This window comes from Aulostomus chinensis, chromosome 16 (assembly GCF_037954235.1).
Source record: "Aulostomus chinensis isolate RoL2024-O1b breed Wild chromosome 16, RoL_Achi_v1.0, whole genome shotgun sequence".
Classification (NCBI taxonomy): domain Eukaryota; kingdom Metazoa; phylum Chordata; class Actinopteri; order Syngnathiformes; family Aulostomidae; genus Aulostomus; species Aulostomus chinensis.
The window spans coordinates 19,467,044-19,480,653 of record NC_141335.1 but is presented as its reverse complement, the minus strand read 5'-3'; the positions used below and the strand labels follow the sequence as shown (position 1 = coordinate 19,480,653).

The 13,610-nt window shown below is 39.1% G+C and overlaps 1 non-coding gene across 1 annotated transcript; it reads right to left on the bottom strand.

Moving 5' to 3' along the window:
* Positions 1–13,214: 13,214 nt before the first annotated feature.
* Positions 13,215–13,308, bottom strand: trnai-uau (transfer RNA isoleucine (anticodon UAU)). Its single transcript has 2 exons — positions 13,271–13,308; positions 13,215–13,250 (listed from the first exon to the last, which is right to left on the bottom strand). It is a non-coding gene; the product is annotated as a tRNA-Ile (tRNA).
* Positions 13,309–13,610: the final 302 nt, after the last annotated feature.

Genomic DNA, 13,610 nt, shown 5'->3' with positions numbered 1-13,610 from the left:
AGCAATCATCCATTAGCAAAATATACATAGCTGGTTCTCTTTGCATTCTGGAATCATAAAGAAGTATTACAGGAGAAAAAAAGAGCCTTATTGAGCTCTAAGACACCTACTTTGAGGACTTGGAAGGTGAACTGTACTTTTTGGGTGAAGTATTGCTTTAAGAGTGATAAACTGCATCAAAGGATTTTTCACATTTGTATTCAGTTACGTTTGTTTAAATTGTCTTTAAAGAAAGCCAATTTCTCATCAGCTATTTCCAATTTTTTACACTCCCACGTATGTATGTTAAAATAAATTCCAGATTTCACCTTTAAACTCCATTCACTGAAAATTTCTGCTTTGCCCGCTCAGTGCTGTCAGGCTTCATAAATTTCCCCTGAAAGCATGTTCTTTGCATGCAGCATAATTTGTTTAAGCCCCAAGTCTGGGCAACATGTGCAAGCAGGTACCTACTTGTACCGATGCATACACACACACACACACACACACACACACACACACACTCAAATTTACCCCCCTGGCTAGATTTACCTATACATTTTGGGCAGATTTACAGCTGATGTTGACACATAATTGGCAGTTTCACCAGGAGTGATAATACAGCGGCTTTGTAATTGAACTGGAAATTATCTACTGGCGCGTTTGTGTGTGTGATGTTAGATTTTAATGTGAGGTCAGTCAGCGCGACTATAGTTTTAGTATGTGAAAATGTATGCGCGCGTGTTTGTGTGTGTGTGTGTGCGTGTGTGTGTGTACGCATGTGTGTGTATACAGTAGGAAATGACAGAGCCCCTGCGATGTGAAGTTCCATTGAAATGTTAGTTGTAGCTGTTGCTCTGCTAGCCAAGAATGGCAACAATAACAACCCCTTCAGCGCTGGAAGGAATGATGTCAACCGCTCCCCTCCCTTCATACATTCACACACAAACAACTTCACCCCCTGGATCGCTCACATCAGACAGGGGTGAAACACACCAGTCTACCTTACGCAGTCTGTAGAAAACACACACACACACACACACACTCACACACACACACACACACACACACACACACACACACACACACACACGGGTCCTTTGGCATTGCTCTCCTACCCTTCTTCACTGAATAGCCATATTCATAGCCATCTGCGGCGAAACTTAAAACACTATTAATAAAACAGCAAGGGCCTGCTGAGTGACACCTGCCTGGTCCTGCCAATGTACACTTCAGCCTGATCCAGCAGCAAGTGTTATCGTAGTCAGCCTTCTGGACGGTGTCATAAAAAATACCCTAGTTTTTAAAATATAGAAAAAATGAAAAATCTTGAAGGGTAATTTGTGTGTGGCTGGGACATATGGTTGTCCTGTAGCTTTGAGGCAGGGCAGGATGGCAGGGAAACAAGTATAACACTTTCTACAGCCAGGCATGAGTGCGTGTACTGCAGGTTATAAACACCAAGCGCTAGTCAGCCTGTACATAGGGCAAGGAAGAATGGTGCTACATAGTGAACCAGTGGAAGAATACCAGTGTGTTGCTGCATCATGGAGCCAATGGAAAATACATCTGTGCCATACTAGTGGGTGTGCCAGAGGAAGTAGTAGGATAATCATAATGAGGAGAGGAGTCTTATGCAGCTTAGAGAAAGAGTAAGGGGTATGAGTTCACTGCAATTGTTCCCAAAGTCTGGAAAAAGTTGCTTTAATCAGAACAGTGCAGCCTATCATAAGATTATTTGAAATGTGAAAATAGTCATGTAACGTTATGGACTGAGAGTTAGTAGTAACGTTGCCCTCAGATTTACAAAGGTATATAGTGAGTGTTAGCTCTTTGTTTAGCTTTTATGACTTAACTGTTTTTGTTGTCAAAGTATCGTTTTCAGAGAAAAATCTCTAAAAACCCACTGTACACTACTTTCTCAGCCCCTAATGACAAACAGACATAGTTAGTGGCTAGCTAGTGGGCAACTTAGAGCATTTAGCAGCTTAAGAGCCAGATATTCCCCTCAGGAGTTGACAAAAACAGAGCAAAAATGTATTAAACTTACATGCACCAGGTGGAAAGAAACACACACACACAACCACAACAACCTCTTAAATTGTATTATGTTGCACAACACCAGACGAAAAAAAAAACCATGGAAAGACATGGAAAGCCAATCAGGATCCTTTCGTTTCTGAAACACTGACCTTTTGTCGTTGTGGGCATATGAAACGTAACGTTATTTTATTGTTTGTTGCGCACTTTATCGAAATGAAATTCACTGTTGGAAAACAATTTTAAAAAGAAAACTTTATTTTTATTTTCAGAACAATTCCTGTTTTTCTTTTGAATGTAGGAGGGGACTATTTTCACCTGTGCTAGATGATGATCTGCTGTATATGAATGCATCTGCCTTGTGTCTACAGTATGGATGTTGGATAATGTATGTCATAGAGCACTAAGGTCTGTGACTGATACAAAGCTAACTGACTCTCTTTGACTATACAGAGGTACACCAACTGGCTCAATGTATTCATAAATTAATTCTTTGTAGCTGTGTACTTCCATATTGTGCAACACTACTGACTGCTTTTTGGCATATTTTGTACAATGGACTTGTCTTGGCCAGGCCTCTCTCTTCCAAGGGATTTTTAATCTCACTGAGATTTACCTGGTTAAACAAAAGTTAAATAAATATGTTATGCATTCTCGGTGCAATTAAGGTCTGGTTAAGGCACAAAACCGGTTGCTTAAGGTCAGGAAAACATTGTGGTTTTTGGGTTAAAGTTACAAAGTCTGGTGTTTGTTGGATCCCACGAGCACCTCAACCTGCCCCTTAATGGGAAATGTCTTAAGTTTCTTATGTTGAGTGTGTGTGCCTACCACAACACAAGCTTCTACATAACTTTCCACTGACATTGTTTCTATGTTGCCGTTTGGAAAAATTGTTTACCTCTCAGCTCACTTTGTACCCCTTCTGTTGGGTTGCTGGCCTCTTGAAAACCATTATTGTACTTCTGAGGTAGCAAATGTTCCATTGGGAGTATATTCTTTTTAAGTGTCCCTGAAGAAGAACTCTCATACTTCTATTTCTGAGTCGGTATAATATATATATATATATATATATATATATATATATATATATATATATATATATATATATATATATATATATATATATATATATATATATATATATATATAATATAAACACATTAGGGATTTATGTAATATACTTTGCTGTAGGGTAGACCTGCCACTCTGCCAAGAGGGGAAAGTCTTGTTAAAAGAGGGAAAACTGTAAATGACAATCATTAAAATTTGACAAAGGAAATGATTTATTTGCCTTGTCTGGCGCAGTTGATTGGCTTAAAATATTACAAATATGATTAAGTACAACAATATTGTAATTAATTATTTATGCGCCACTACTTCAGTTGTACATTTCAGACTTAGGCTTTACATATTTTAACATCCTGCTAATTGCTTCCGAAACATCTTTGGTTTCAAGTCAAATAGTAAATGGTATTTACCTTGACTCTACCAACATGAAGCTACATCCAATGTACAGTTACTGTGAAAGTACCACTAAAATGCTGTGAGCAAGGTTGGAAAAGTTTCTTTGTGATATTTTCACACACTACAGTCTGTGGCAGCCATCAGCACTCTGGTCTCATGGAAATACATGGGTAATATGAGGGTTGTTTTTTTTTTCCATCGGATGACAGATTCGGGCATATCACACAGCCTTAGCAGCACTATGCAGCACCTGTAAGTCCACTTGCCTCCCTGCATGTAGCTCTGGCCAGGATGGGTGGGGGGGCAGAGTTTTCCCAGGCTCGGCCAAGGTGAGTATAAAGGCTGCTCTGTTCACTAGCTGCCTACATCTCCTGCTCCATCTCTTTGAACTGGGCGGTCATGTCAGCAGCTCCCTGCCCCCAGTCGCCACGCCGCCCTTCATGTGCCCACGGGGAACGATAGCCTGGGCGCCGACAGATCCACACAGCAGTCAGGACTCACACACATACAATCTGGGTTGTGCCTTTCTTGACTACATGCAACATTGATACACACATGTGCCGTTCACATTAGAGAGGGAGTTTGGGTTTAGTCTCTGCTGGCAGATACAGACAAAAGATATAAAATATAAGTTGTTCATCTGTTATTATTGCGTACTGACCAACAATTAATGTCACTAAAAATCACAAGGAAATTAACAAGAAATCAGTTAAAATTTTCAAGAAAACAACCAGGATAACAATTTATTTCTTTTAAATTCTTGTTTGTGAGCATGATACAAGTAATTGTGAGCATTTTATGAAACAGAAAATGAGACAGACGCTCATTGAGAGGAGTGCACAAATATGTTCACATACACGCACACGAAGAAAATTAACACAGGGATAGAACGGTGATGTGAGATTCTTAGTAAAGTAAAATACTTTTCACAATTTTTTTAATGGTAGAATTGAAACGTGAACAAAGCCATGGAAGAAAATAACTAAAAAATGGCTTTTTAAAGAGAAGAAAAATGAATTCACATAAAATACATATTTAAAGGTGCAAGAGACAACAGTCTTATAAGAACAAATTCTTTAAAAAAAAATAATAATACATCCACAGAATTTTTACAAAGGTGCAGAATGAAGCCTAAATTTACCTAAAAATATATATATATAGTTGTGAAATAACTATTTTAAAAATGTATTGGGTCCAAAATGTGAATATTTATTTGAGAGAGTTGGCTGACAAAAGTGAAGGATGTCTGAGCTGATAGTCTAACATGTTCATATCACGTTATCTATGTGTCATCACCGACCGCAGGAGCTCAGGATTTGTGGGTGTTGGATTACTAGAGGAATCACTGATACCTGTAAATGTAAGGGTTCATTCTGTTACCCCTGTAAAAAAAAACAAAAAAAACCTGCTGGACCAACAAAGGAGCAAGATGAGGGTCAATACTGGTTCAGCATTTCTACAGTTGTCTAAGCTGACCAAAGACCAAAAGGAACTGAAAAGCCACGCCGAGGTGCCCACATTACTGCTGGAGAGGTAAGCTAACATTTACTGACTGGCAATAGCAGTCATACAAGTTAGCAACTTTAGCCTCTGACAAGTTCATGTCATTATTGTTAGTATGTGGCAACATCACAAAATGCATCACAGCAAAATGAAACAACATGAATTGTCTGTCTTGTTACTGCTATTGCAACACTGACCGTATGTGGTTAGTTGTGTCAACCAGGCAACCAACAGAACAGAATCGTGCAGAGAGAGTGAGGGGGATACCCACTGACCAGGAGGTGTCAATGTTGTCCATCGCACCTTTCAAAGGTCAGATTTTAGAAAGGAAAGAGAAAATAGACTATTCCTCTTTTTGCTGAGAACAGTCTTGAAGACCTTTAGGGACCCCAAGGGAATGTTGCTCTAGATATAGTAATTACCTTCATGCATAAGTTCTTAAAACACCTCATTTGTTTAATGCATTTAAAACAATTCTATGCCAAAAAGAACATGGTGAGTATCAACTACTGTACCATCTAAATTGATGTGATGTTGAACCACTCAACAGTTGGCTCATTAAATCACAAACACACAAACAACAAGAAGGAGAAGAAAGATGGAAAACAAAGACAAAACAGACTGTGGGTTAATTCATTTAAAAAATCATTTTGAGTTGTGCTCTTGATCACCAGTCGCCTTCCTGCAAACACGCAGCACATTCCCTTTCTTTCTCTCTCTTGCTCTCTCTCACTCTCTCTCTCTCTCTCTCACACACAAACACAATAAACACAAGAACACTTTTTTCCAGTGAGATGATAAACTGGATGTGCAGGTAGCGCACATAACTGATTTCCAAAAGCAATTGTTACGTTATTTATACCATCTACGCACTATATCCAAAACACACACACACACACGCACACGCGCACACACACACACACACACACACACACACACACACAGTAAACGACATGGACACAATGGATGCATTAGAATATCATTGGGTCCATATTAAGCATTTGGAGGAATGATGAAACACACATGGCCGTGCCAAAGTGAAGATTATTTGTCGTGGCAACAAAGCAGCAAATACACAAGCAACACAAGTCTTAGTGACCGCAAGCGAGAGCATGTGTGTGTTTGTGTGTGTGTTTATGTCAGAGTCTGTTATGACAGAAGCAGATGTCTCAAACTAGAAGGTTAAAATTTAGAGATTTTAAACACAGTGTGTGTGTGTGTGTGTGTGTGTGTGTGTGTGTGTGTTTATTTGTGCACGCAAACTGCGTAATTGTTCATCAGAAAAGAAAAAGACAATGTTGAATTCACGATAAATACACGTTGGCATTAACAACATTTAAAAACTCTTCTCATTTTCATTCTCTCTCTCTCTCTCTGTCTGATGGGTTCAATTCGGTTTAGCCAAGAATGCTGCTTGGCTCCGACTCTTAGCAAGGACCCTTTTCAGGGATTCTGGCCTTCAATCAGGTCACAAACTCCGTTCCTTCCAGAGGGTCCTGCGCACGCATAAATCAAACAAACTCCCAGCATTCCCCCCATTATTTGTGACATCTATCTGGATGGGCAGGCACGTTATTGAGGATGTGGTCGTTAACCAGGCCCCGCTAGGCCAGAATGACGAGCCAGAGGTACAGAATCGAGGCTGAGATTCAAAGAAAATCTCTGGCCTGGATGATAATACTCCCAATGCTGTCTTCCTTTCCCTCCTTGGACAAATTAACCCCATAGAAGCGTCAAACTTTGCTGGGAAGATGTAGGAAGTTGCAAGAGTTAAGCAAATATACATCTTAAGTTTCCTGGGTATTGAGACACTACAAAAGTTTGTTGAGAAGTTTGAAATTCAAGTTTCCTGGATGTAAAACAAGGGAATGGGTATATTCATGTGCACCCACACATTCACACCAAAACGATAACACACGTTGCTTATCTGACCCAGGAGACTGTAAACGAGGAGTGAAGTGCAGCAAATCCTTTAAATCCAGAGTAATTTCCAGGAAGACTGTCGCTATGTGTGTGTGTATGTGTGGGTGTGGGTGTGGGTGTGGGTGTGTGCGTGCGTGCGTGCGTGTGCCTGTGTGTGTATGTGTATGTGTGATTGAATTTGGCAAAGGACTCAGGCTGTTGGAGGGATGTTTAATTAGGTTAAAGTGGTGCAGCAGTGAAGACAGCCAGCAGGCTTTACACACCCTTGTCTTCAACACGCACACACCAACACATACACACTCACACACACACACACACACACACACACACACACACACACACACACACAGGCACATCTTTAGTGCATCTCGCTGCTCGGCACAGTGTTCAGAACGTGTAAAACTATGAAAACTGTACAAATTCTCTGCTGCTGTGCTCCTTTTTCATTCCTACTGAAATGAGAACGCTCCTAGCAAATTACCACTCAACTTCATATCGTTTTAGTTTCTCTTTACAAATTGACAAAGCAAATTAATGTAGAAAATGACTTTGGTCCCTCTTTACCCCTGGAAAAGATTTGATTTTGAAATCATGCTAACAGAGGATAATGGATTGCCTTTAGGATACATTTTAAATTGTGAAGTTATGTTCATTGGTGGAGGAAGTATCAGTACCTCCGACTAATACAGCTCAGCAGTGCTGGAATCATGCAAGTCAGCCAGTGGGCAGATAAATTGTGACCATAAAATATTAAATTTGGCGCAAAAAGATATATGAAAGTAGGAAAAACCTGAATCAAAATAGCTACATTTCATTCTAGAGATAATTATATAAGGTCAAAATATTCAGAGGTTCTCAACAGAAAGGCAACTCATATTTCTGTTGCCAGGGTCCTCTCAAATGATCAGGGGAACAGAAACTCAAAATGGTCGACAGAGACAAGTTCAGTAAACACTTTTATGGAAACAGTGCACTTAACCAATCAGAGATGCTGCTTTTTAACACTTAAGAATTATGGGTACCGTGGTATTTCTCAGTGAGATTACAAATAAAACAGTTTTTTCTTAAAACAGAGTTCCTATCCTATGAACTTGAGTGGTGAGTTCACCTCGGAACCTGACGACATTCTAATTAATAATCAACTTCCCTCTGAATATATTCCGGAGCTTTATACTACACTGTGGAAGTATTCTGCTAAAAGTGAAACTCCTGCTGTAAATTGGTTATTAAAAGTATTTAAGCATAGCCAGGAAAATGTCATAAAAATACTGGAAGTAAAAGTAATCGATGCACTCCATTTTTAGCGTTTTAGCTCAGCTTTTACTTTCTACTTGTCTAAGTTAAAGTTTGCCAGTGAATTCATGAGGATAATGTTGGCTGTGTGAACCTTTTACAGCCTGTGGATGTCACTTTAACAGCTGAATTAACATTAAGTTGGGGGAAAATTCAGCTCTGCAGATTGAAATATAATTTTTTAAACATATTTTTTATTACCTCTACCAGGAGGTCATGTGATAGGTACTATTTATCTGTCTGTCTGTCTTTTAGCAGGATTACATAAAAACTCTGAGGCTGATTTTGCCAAAATGAGGTGTAGCGTGAGCAATGCAAGAACCCATTGCATTTCCAGACAGATCTAATTTTAATAACAATAAAAAAAAGTTGTTTTTTGTTTTTTTTTATATTGGCTTTGGCTGATGTTGCCTGATGAGGGTAGCTGAGAACTATAAATGTGTATAAAATGCATTTTTTAATCTAATTCATCACATTTTTATTTAGATTGTCATTGCATCAGATATTAGGACTGCCAAGGCTTGATTGAGAGAGCTGCGATCTTCCACTGGACCATAAAGGAATCACTAGCTACATTGCCAGTACCTGGATTTTCCCACATGAACCATCTGCCCTGTTATAATCCTGTTATATCCTCAACTCCTGCAAATTAATGTTAAAAAATGTAACAGATCTGTGGATTTTCTCTCTTTCACATAATCATTAAGATATCAGTGATTTATCTGTTCTCTCTCTCAAAAAACATTTGGTGTGTTCCCTACTTGTAGACAGAGAACTGGTAATTTTTTCTTGACATGAAACCCTGTAATCATATGTAGTGTTATTAATGCTACGTTTATAATCTAAATGTTATTAAAATGTATGGACAAGCTAAATATTGTTTTAAAGCAAATGAGTCAATTTAAAACAAAAAAAACACAACATGTATAATGGCTGTTTTTTGTTTTGTTTTGTTTTTTGTTTTAAAAACATGATATGGTTCAATAACCAGAACCAGTGAAGATAACCACAAAACAAGGTCATATTTTGTGAAAGTATCTTTGAGCAAGACACCGAGCTTCTAATTGCTCCTGATGGGCCTGCGACGGCCTGGCAACCCATCCAGGATGAACCCCACCTCTCACCCAATGTCAGCTGGGATAGCCCCCCCCACGACCCTTCAAAAATAAGTCCATCCATCGTCTTCCGCTCATTCCTGTTAAGGGTCGCGGGGGGGCTGGAGCCTATCCCAGTGGCTACGGGTGAGATTCACCCTGGACAGGTCGCCAGTCCATCACAGGGCCAACATACAGAGACAAACAACCATTCACACTCACATTCATACCTACGGTCAATTTAGACAATCAATTAACATAGTCTTCAAAAATAAGTGGTATAGAAAATAGATGGATGGATGGATGCCACAGGTGATAGCTCCACCTATTATTTTGTCTAGAAGTGCACCTTGTGATTGATGATGAATTAACCTGCTGATTGTATTCTCCTTTGGTCAGTCATTTAAAAAGAATGATAATAATTAAAATAATAATTCTAATAAAAATTGAATAAAATCATCGAAATACAATAGAAATCACATTTGGAAAACACAGCAAAACCTCACATTTGTGTAGCTGGAATATATACCTGCATGCCATTTTCTGTAGAAAAATTACTTGAAAAAATCCTTAAAGTTACATCATTTTGCTGTCAATTGACCAAGTGATTATATTATTTAAAATGTTGGGTAGTTCAATTTATTTTAATGGTAGATGTAGTAGTTATGTTAGTATTTATAAAGTCATGCTTGAATTGTGTCTGCAAAATGTCGATTTCGAAAGTAACTCATAACTTTAGCTGTCAAGCAACTGTAGTGAAATACCAAAAATATTTTATGCAATACAGTAGAGGGAGAAAGTGGTGTGAAAAATAAAAATCTAAAGTACATGTGCTTCAAATTTGTACTGACAGGACTTGTATAAACAGAATTACTTACGTTCCACCACTGTGGTGGTTGTGCTCAGACCAACTATATCAGCCCTCTTTTTCATTTTCCTCTGGCCAGCCATTCCCAAATCCCTCAGCGGATAAAAGGCTGCGATGGCTTTCTAGGTGGTAAATCCTGCCTCATAGTACAGTACATAACCAACACACACACACACACACACACACACACACACAAAGACAAACACACACTCCGTGCTAACAGTTATTACTTATGCTTGATAATGAAGTGTGAGAGACATCCCCATCTTACCTTGAGAAAGTGGAGGTTAAAACAATGTAAATGACACATCTGGGAATTTGCTGCCAGATGACCCCAAAGTTCACACATTTTCTATGGAGAACAGTCACATTATGGTTTCCTAGGAACATTATCTCATGTCCTCTTCAAAACGTATTTACCCTCAACAGTCATAGGTTACATCCAACAGACAAGGAAACACACACACACATACACACACATACACACACACACACACCATTTCTGACAAGAAGCACCTTTGACATCAGAGTTTTCTGGTGAGCAAAAACGCAGAATGACATAATTTCCTTCTGGCATGTTGACAGACTCTTCATCACTGATGTCGCTCCGGGCTTGAGAGAGAAGTGGAGGGAAAAAAAAAAAAAAACCTAAACAATAATGATAATAATTATACCTTCACACGTAATGAGCAGAGCCCACAGGCCACAATACATAACAGCTGGGCCTGGGAGCTGTCAGACTGCTAGATAGTGAGCAAACGCTGAGTCTTAACCAAAGACAGATGTGAATTATAGCTTGTGACACATAGCTGTGTGGTTAGTAACATGCTGGGGGCAGGCTTGGATCTGAGGATCTTAATATACTGTTGCAGGACCTCTTATAACACACTGCAAAGCTACAGTACATTACAGTTTGAAGTTACGGGTCAGCCTGTCACCAGTTGCATACTGCAGAAGACTTATTGTAAGTATTTGGTTTAAAACAACATAAATGATTGATGACTTATTCTGGAAAAACAACATTGATTTGCAGTTCTTTGCAGTTGTGAGTGTGCATGCAAGGGAATTAAGTGGCATTGGACTGAGTCCTAAAGTCCGGAAATAAGTTAGCGATGTTGAATCGCTGGTTCCCTTGTCTCAAAGTCATTGGGTTTTTGGTTAAATGTCTGAAAGAATGTCCACGGTTGACACTAGCTTAAGATATTTGAATGTTTTGCTCTACAAACTAAAACACATCAGCAAACAAAGTGTTTGTGAATTTTGAGAAGGTTTATGTGTCTTTAAAATGGTGGTTGCTAACAAGTGGCTGAGCAAGACTACAAACATCACACTGGAGGCAGAAGTGAGAGGCTAGTTGTAATATTGAAGTCAAGCAACCACAGCGTAGTTTGTTCATAGCTTAACGTTTGCATTGTACTCGTCGACGACAACATTTACACGTCATAAAAATTATGTGTGTTAGGGAAGATTCTCATTATGAACAAAACATATAAGTCTCATAAACTTTTGTTCACGAGTGATTATTTTAAGCAAAATCCAATGTAAAATTATGATTGCCTTTTGGATGGGGGAACCAAAAGCAATGCAAACATCTTGGTTGACCAACAAAAAGTTGCCAACTCTGCTAACTTCTATTAGGTGGAACTAACTTGGACACAAAAACATCCTTTCAGCGGTAATTGGAACAAACACATTATGTTAAAAGAGAATGGGCTCTATGCTAGCTTGTACAGAAGCATTCATTACTCCACGCTCATATACACGAGGCCAATATGCTTCATGTTAACACCTTAGCATAGTACTGTGAATCAGTTTTACAATTAACTCCTAATAGATCTCTACACACAGATATGTGCATATGAATAGTGACTTTGGAAGCAAGGGAGATAGATTTTGGGGCTCTCTGCTTTCCATTTATCATGTGAGTAGTATTCGCCAATAACAATGGAGGCCGAGTATCTCCAGCTGCACACTCTAAAACACGCATCTTCATAACCATCCATCCATATGTGCAGTGGTCCCTGTAACAACCCCTGGCTTCATCCTAAGTGTAAGTCCTTCTGAATAACAAAGTCAGCTTGTGTAAAATGTGCAGACAGATGAGAGCACACATGCACAGGCAGCAGAGAGTGCCGAGGTGGGAAGAGCCCAACCGACACAACTGTTTTCATTCAAAGAGGAGATGCAGCCAGTCAGATTCATGCATTCACATCTGCACCAGGAAGCAAACACTTGTTATTTCAAATGGTGGACAACAGTAACCCCTGCTGGCAGAGCACTAAACTGTTACAAGACATGTTACATGACAAAATGTTACACTCTCACTGACTCTTTACAAAATCACTTTGAATGTAACTGATACTTAGGCTTTCAATTGGGTCTGGGCTTTCACTCGAGAAATATGCTATGTTTTTAAATGGAAACAGTGTGTGGCCAGGCCAGAAAATGGCAGGTTTAGGATAACTGAACTTCCAACCTGGAAATATACTATAAAAAGATAAAAGATTTAATGTGTTTTCCTTTTAAAATAATCACTGTTAAACAATTTGTGATATTGATATTAACTCTCACATCATTCAGTCTGTGGGCTGTGTATTAATTATAACCACATAATTCTTGTATGACGCAAATATGAATTCAGCATATTAGTTTCAGGCTCTGAGGCCTCCACCAACCGGAGACATCTATCGTCCTGTCACTTCCCCTTACTGGAGTTTGTGCAAAGATGGAGAGATGCTGCCCCCTATTGATGGCAAACCTAAAATACCTGAGTCAGAATAGTTTTGTTTTTGTTTTTTTTAAACTTCACAAACCTCCATGCTTTTTCATACAATCGTGATACCTTTATTTTCAGATTTGTCGCAAAAGATTTGTCGAAACTACAACTAATAATTATTACTATTAAGGACGGCGCTCCTCTTTACTATCACTGTCCTTAATGTTGTTACAAATTCACTTGATTTTAGTACAATGTCGCAAAAACCTCACTGTAAATCGAATTCTTAGTGTCGGTAAAACGCGACACTTCAGATTATGCAGTATCAAAATACTGCTCCAGGTGAGGCTCGAACTCACAACCTCGGCATTGCTCTACAGTGTACTGTCATATAAGTACCGCGCGCTAACCGATTGCGCCACTGGAGCTCACTGTATAACGGCCGCAATTGGCTTTATAACATTAACAACCAAGTGTTGATTTATTTCGGTTTTTGGTGTGTTTGGTGATCATAATAGAGCTAGACGGGCTTTTAAGTTTGAATTGGAGGTGAACGAATATAACGGTACACCAACGAAACACGATTAATAAATAACAGTAACAGTGTTACTACAAACTTCACTCAGTAGCGAAATGACTTTTCATGTACTCCCAGCAAATGAAAGCTAAAAGCAAAACCTTTCAGCCTTCACTCCCGATGCTCTTTGCGCCACTGGTTGTGGAGGTTTTT